This window comes from Nerophis ophidion, linkage group LG11 (genome assembly GCF_033978795.1).
Source record: "Nerophis ophidion isolate RoL-2023_Sa linkage group LG11, RoL_Noph_v1.0, whole genome shotgun sequence".
Lineage (NCBI taxonomy): Eukaryota > Metazoa > Chordata > Actinopteri > Syngnathiformes > Syngnathidae > Nerophis > Nerophis ophidion.
The window spans coordinates 31,344,391-31,351,813 of NC_084621.1; positions in this window are offsets into that span (position 1 = coordinate 31,344,391).

Consider the following 7,423-nt stretch of genomic DNA (forward strand, 5'->3'; position numbering starts at 1 on the left):
AAACTCAGATCACCTCTTCACGTAAATCTCTGTCCTCCACCCGCTCGGCCACACCGTGCAGTCTCAGGTTCCATTGTCTTGAATATCTCTCCATCTCGGTGTATTGATTAGCTTCTTGTCCCCCTCCACAGCCAGTTCCAGCCCAGGCACTCACCCGATAATCGCGCTTACTTGTTTGCAAATTTGTTCCACTTTGGCATTTCCGCTAGCAATTTGAATCGCATAGGCCTGGATCAACTTCTTCAGCTCCTCTGAGCGGGCACTTAGCTCATCTGAGCGGGCGCTTAGCTCATCCGAGCGGGCATTTATTAATACGGATAGTGTGGCAACAATTTCACTATTGTCCATTTCATCTTTACCTTTCTTGGTGGAAGGCTTCTCCGGTATTACTGGCAGAGAAGGGAGATCTTCATTAATGAGATGCACTTTCATGCTGTCCCCATTGATGAGATAGTCATGGCAGTTCTCGAATAGCAAGTTTGAATGTCCGGTTGTAGCATTATCCGCCATTTTCCTCGCCACACATTTCCTTTTTGAGCCAGAAGACATCACCAAAGTTTGAAGAAGCAGTCGTCAAAGTCCAGCCAAAAACATCACAAAATGAACCAAATGCTATATAGAAGCTATTTAGACTTTTTTCTATTATGCACGAGCCATTTTTGCAAGGTTATATTCTTTTTTTAGATGCTGCTCCCGCCATCTTGGATCCCCCTTCATTACAGCCGAGTTTTTTATTTTTAAATGTTTATTTATAAATTTCAACAATTGCAAATGTAATGGTCCCGAGTGGTAAAAAATATTAAAAGTATAATACATTTTTTGCTTAAAACCAATAAAAATTGTTAATATAAATATTAAGAACCCAATGTAGTGAGAGCAGCTGTCCAAAATAAGGAAAGATGATTAACCGGTTCACAATTTATTAAAATACAATAAAAAAAAACAGTCACGTTGTTGATACTAAAATACCAGATGGTACAAATGTGATGGGCGAGGGGCCAACAGGTGTGTGGCTCCGCCCCCTTCCACGGCGTCCTCCTGCACAAAAATTAAAAAGGGAGGCAGGCCATCCATCCATCCATTTTCTACCGCTTATTCCCTTTTGGGGTCGCGGGGGGCGCTGGCGCCTATCTCAGCTGCAATCGGGCGGAAGGCGGGGTACACCCTGGACAAGTCGCCACCTCATCGCAGGGCCAACACAGATAGACAGACAACATTCACACTCACATTCACACACTAGGGCCAATTTTAGTGAGGCAGGCCACGGAGATAAAATCTACAACTACGGAGACGCTATCCGGGCTGACGTCACACTTACACACAAGGCAGGGTTTCCCCTGCCTTTGCTGTTGTTCCACGTCAGTGTTGGGGCACGCCCACTATCCTCGCCAGTCTCCGGTAACTCGCGGGACCCACGTGGCCGTACCCATCCCGTCTCCTGGTCGCTCCGGGGGTCGCCGCAGGTCTCTGGGTCCAAATCACCCCCCTGCCCACAGAACCACAGAGCCAGCGTACGACGCACGAGCCCGCAAGCCCACAGCCAAAGGCAGTTGGGTGTCCCCACAGATCCACAGCAGTACGGCACTTACTTGGGCGGCAGAGTTTCCTCTGCCCCTGCCTGTTGTGGACGTCTTGGGGTTCGTCCCGGTAGCCTGCGGGGTCTACTGCGTGGTCCGGGGGTTCCTTCCCAGCCTGCGTGCGTCTACCCGGTCGCTCTCGGCCAAGCCGCAGATTCTTCCCCGTTCCGGCCAGAACCTGCCGAATCCTGCCGTCTCCTCTCTCCTGTCGTCAAAGCCTGTCGTTTCCCTCTGTCGATCCTTCCTGCTGTCTCTTTTAAATGTGCAGTCCTAATGCTCCACAGGTGTGTCCAATTTCCTGAGCCGTTGGATTGGGCACTTTGGTTGTTAGGGGCAACCAGCTAAAAGGGCCATGTCTTAAAATACCAGCAAAGTCCACAAGGAGAAAAACATGCAATAAAAAAAGACATTCAAATTCTATCATGTAAAAATGTGCAATTAAAAATACAATCAACTTCTAAAATGCAAAAACGTGCAATTCAAAATACTATCAAATTCTAAAATATAAAAACATGCAGTTCAAATTATAATCAAATCCTAAAATATAAAAACATGCAAATTAAAATCCACAGCAATAAAACACTATAAAACTTGCAGGGCAATGAAAAAAAAAAAAATCCCCTACTTGTGTCCCATCACATCCCCCCACACCTAATCGTTGTCAGTCCCTGCAAAGGGGGAGCTCTAGTCTGCATAGCGGGCAGGCAACTGTCCCCGGTTTGTCCGAGTGGAGCGCCTGGGTTGTTCCACAGAACCCGGTGCCTCCAGTCGAGCATCTGGGGGTAGGAGCCCATAAAACACAGGCAGTTCATGGCTTTAGTTCAATAATCTCCTGAGCGAGACCCTTCATATATCCCTTAACGTCCTCCATGATCTCCCACTTAAACTGCTCTTTCCAATTTTCTTCTATTCTCGGAGAAACAAATTGTCTATTGACTACCGAGCAGGTTACCTCGAATGGCATTGAGCTGTATTCGGAGTCCAATAGAAGAGCTTCTATGCGGAGAGCAGTAAAGTCTTGGTCTGGGTTGCGTCGTGCATGTACCCTCAGAGCCTGAGCTAGTGGTCTGTCTCGGAATCCAAGCAGCAGTTGCTCTCGCATAGCACAGTCTGAGGGGGGATCATCATTATCACTCCGTTTAAGCCTACAGTGAAGTTCGCACAGCCTCAAAATAAATGATTGTACATTTTCATCAGGTTTTTGTGCGCAGCTAAAAAATTGTGCCCTCAAGACCGGTGTTGGAGTTTGATCCCCATATAAATAATTTACATAAGTAAACATTTTCCGAGTATTATCCTTCTCTTCTGCATCCAAAACCGAAATTTGCAGCTTAGCTTCACCCGTAAGCGCTCCCAACAGAATGCTACTTTTCGTGCCTCTGGTATATCCTGGCTGCCCAGGAGCCCTTTAATCTGCTCCTTTGATTGATTGATTGATTGATTGATACTTTTATTAGTAGATTGCACAGTACAGTACATATTCCGTACAATTGACCACTAAATGGTAACACCCGAATAAGTTTTTCAACTTGTTTAAGTCGGGGTCCACGTTAATCAATTCATGGTAGAATACTTAAGATCAGCCCCATGCCCTCTTAATCTGGCCAGCCATGGTGCGCTCGGATACACCGGCATCATCATCGTCATCTTGTCCTTATTAAAAACAGTGCTCTCACAATATAGATACTGCCGATAACGCCAGAAATGTAATAGTCCCGGGTGGTAAAAAATATTAAATTCTAATACAGTTGTTGCCTAAAACCAATAAAATTTGTTAATATAAATATTAAGAACCCAATGTAGTGAGAGCAGCTGTCGAAAGTAAGGAAAGATGATTAACCGGTTCACAATTTATTAAAATACAATGAAAAAAAACAGTCACGTTGTTGAAACTAAAATACCAGATGGTACAAATGTGATGGGCGAGGGGCCAACAGGCGTGTGGGTATCTTGGCTCCGCCCCCTTCCACGGCGTCCTCCTGCACAAAAATTAAAAAGGGAGGCAGGCCACGGAGATAAAATCTACAACTACGGAGACACTATCCGGGCTGACGTCACACACACAAGGCGGGGTTTCCCCTGCATTTACTGTAGTTCCACGTCAGTGTTGGGGCACGCCCACTCTCCTCACCAGTCTCCGGTCACTCGCGGAACCCACGTGGCCGTACCCGTCCCGCTCCGCCTCCTGGTCGCTCCGGGGGTTGCCGCAGGTCTCTGGGTCCAAATCACCCCCATGTCCACAGAACCACAGAGCCAGCGTACGACGCACGAGCCCGCAAGCCCACAGCCAAAGGCAGTTAGGTGTCCCCACAGATCCACAGCAGTACGGCACTTACTTGGGCGGCAGAGTTTCCTCTGCCCCTGCCTGTTGTGGACGTCTTGGGGTTCGTTCCGGTAGCCTGCGTGGTCTACTGCGTGGTCCGGGGGTTCCTTCCCAACCTGCGTGCGTCTACCCGGTCGCTCTCGGCCAAGCCGCAGATTCTTCCCCGTTCCGGCCAGAACCTGCCGAATCCTGCCGTCTCCTCTCTCCTGTCGTCAAAGCCTGTCGTTTCCCTCTGTCGATCCTTCCTGCTGCCCCTTTTAAATGTGCAGTCCTAATGCTCCACAGGTGTGTCCAATTTCCTGAGCCGTTGTATTAGGCACTTTGGTTGTTAGGGGCAACCAGCTAAAAGGGCCGTGTCTTAAAATACCAGCAAAGTCCACAAGGAGAAAAACATGCAATAAAAAAAGACATTCAAATTCTATCATGTGAAAACGTGCAATTCAAAATACAATCAAATTCTAAAATATAAAAACATACAATTCAAAATATAATCAAATCCTAAAATATAAAAATATGCAAATTAAAATCCACAGCAATAAAACACGATAAAACTTGCATGGCAATGAAACAAAAAATAAAATCCCCTACTTGTGTCCCATCACACAAACAGTAAGTCAAAGAACAATATAAAACATTATGAAAACAGTACAAAACAGCGCCAGGGGGTTGTAAATTCAAAATAACAAAAATAGAGTACAAAAAATATATATATAATAAACAAAGTGCAAAGCCATAGCCTCATTCAGATTCATTAAATAACTTAAATTTGGAACACAGTATCATCGTTTTCAAAGCTTTTTTGTTGTTAGAGGTAGAGAGCGTTTTAATGTAAAGTTCAAAATCTTTTTTAAAGGCAAAAAAGATAGGTCGGGTATTGAGAAACTTACATTTATGAGTATAAAACGTAGCCAATAGAATAATGAGGTTGCAAAGGTAGAATTCCTTTTCAAATTTTTGTTCATACAGTGTAAAACCAAAAATCACATCTTTAAAGCAAAGCACAAATTTGACATGAATATTGTCCAGGGTGACGCGACAGATGCCCTGCCATAGTGATCAAGTGTTTTCACAAGTCCAAAACAAGTGGTTAACAGTCTCTGGATGCATGTTACAAAAGGTGCAGGTAACATCAATGTCCTACTTGTACATTACAGCCGAGTTTTTTTTTTTTTTTAAGGATTTGCAAATTATTTTATTCCGTTTATATTTACATCTAACACAATTTCCCAACTTTTTTTATTTTTTTAGTTTTTTTAAAGGTTTATTTATAAATTTCAACAATTACAAACAAACAGGCCCTGCGATGAGGTGGTGACTTGTCCAGGGTGTACCCCGCCTTCCGCCCGATTGTAGCTGAGATAGGCGCCAGCGCCCCCCGCGACCCCAAAAAGGGAATAAGCGGTAGAAAATGGATGGATGGATGGAATTACAAACAGTAAGTTAAACAACAATATAAAACATTATAAAACATTATGAAAACAGTACAAAACAGCGCCAGGGGGTTGTAAGTTCAAAATAATAAAAATAGAATACAAAAATATATATACATATAATAAACAAAATGCAAAGCCGTAGGCTTATTCAGATTCATCAAACAACTTAAATTTGGAACACAGCATCATCGTTTTCACAGCTTTTTTGTTGTTAGAGGTAGAGAGCGTTTTAATGTAAAGTTCCAGATCTTTTTTAAAGGCACAAAAGATAGGACGGGTATTAAGAAACTTACATTTATGAATATAAAACTTAGCCAATAAAATAATGAGGTTGCAAAGGTAGAATTCCTTTTCAAATTTTTGTTCATACAGTGTAAAACCAAAAATCACATCTTTAAAGTAAAACACAAATTTGTCATAAATATTGTCCAGGGTGAAGCGACAGATGCCTTGCCATAGTGATCGAGTGTTTTCACAAGTCCAAAACAAGTGGTTGACAGTCTCTGGGTGCATGTTACAAAAGGTGCAGGTAACATCAATGTCCTTCTTGTATCTAACCATCACAGTCTTTACAGGGTAATAGCGATGGATGATTTTAAATGATATCTCTTTGACTTTGTTGGTAAGTAAATACCTGTTAGAAAGGGACCACGTTTTGATCCAACAGATGTCATTTACAACATTATTCCATAAGGAAATTACATAGGAGACAGACACACAATCATTTTGGAATAAGCTGCGGATTTTTCTGTTATTTTTTTGATCAAAGCAAAGTTTCCCCACAGGAGTGTCAAGTGGATCATTCACAATTTTTACAGCAGAAAGAGGAGGTGTGTAAGCCCTGTACAACATAATAACACCAGTTGGGATGGCATCAAATACAATAGCAAATTGTTTGGGAGTCACAGGTATCTTAAATTGGTTGAGAAATTCTTGGTAATTAAAAAGTTGACCTTCCTTATTGAAAAGCTGACTCACTAAAATAATGTTATTGTTAAACCAATTGCTGAGGAAAAGAGATTTCCTTTTGTAACATAGCTTTATTGTTCCAGATGAAATATTTGGTAGGTGAAAAATTGTGCTTGTATACAAGAGACCATGCTAGAAGGGCTTGTTTGTGGAAGTTTGAGAGTGCAACAGGAATCCTATCAATGTTATAATTACACAATAGCAAAAATTTTAGGCCTCCAAGGTTAGAGAATACATGATGAGAAATAAAGTTCCAAATTGAGGTAGGGTCTTTCAAGTAGTGTCTTATCCAATTAATTTTAAAGGTGTTGTTTAGTGTAGTGAAATCAAGAAAGTTTAGACCACCCTGATTGTAATTGTTCATTATAACTGATTTCTTAATATAATGAATTTTGTTTTTCCAAATAAAGTCAACCAGTATTTTGTCAATAGTTTTACATATTTTTTGGTTAACATCTAAAGAAATAGCTGCATACGTAAGCCTGGAGATACCTTCTGCTTTGGAAAGTAAGGTTCTGCCTTTTAAGGATAAATCTCTCTGTAGCCATTGGTTAAATCTTTTCTTAGTTTTTTCAACAATTGGATTGAAGTTCAATACCGATCTAGAGTTTTGATTTTTAGTGATATGTATTCCTAGGTAATTAATACTATACTTAACTGGAATTTGAGATACAGACATAATTTCACATCTCTTCACAGCCATTAGTTCACATTTATTCACATTTAGACGAAGACCAGAAGCCAAGGAAAAAACATGAATCACATCCAAGGCTAGGGGAATTTGAGAAGAGTCTTTCAAAAAGAGTGTTGTGTCGTCAGCCAGTTGGCTGATAATTATTTCTCTGTCTAATACAGAAATCCCCTTTAAATGACTAGTTTTTATATGAACCGATAACAGTTGGGTGGCTAACAGAAATAAATATGAAGAAATAGGACAAGCTTGCCGTATCCCACATTTTAACTCGAATCTTGGAGATGTACCAGATTTGAGCTTTATAGAACTATTACCATTGCAGTACAAAGTCTTAATTGTTTTGCGGAAAAAATTGCCAAAGCCAAATTTCTCAAGTGTCCTGAATATAAATTCATGTTCGATCGAGTCAAAAGCTTTGTAAAAGTCC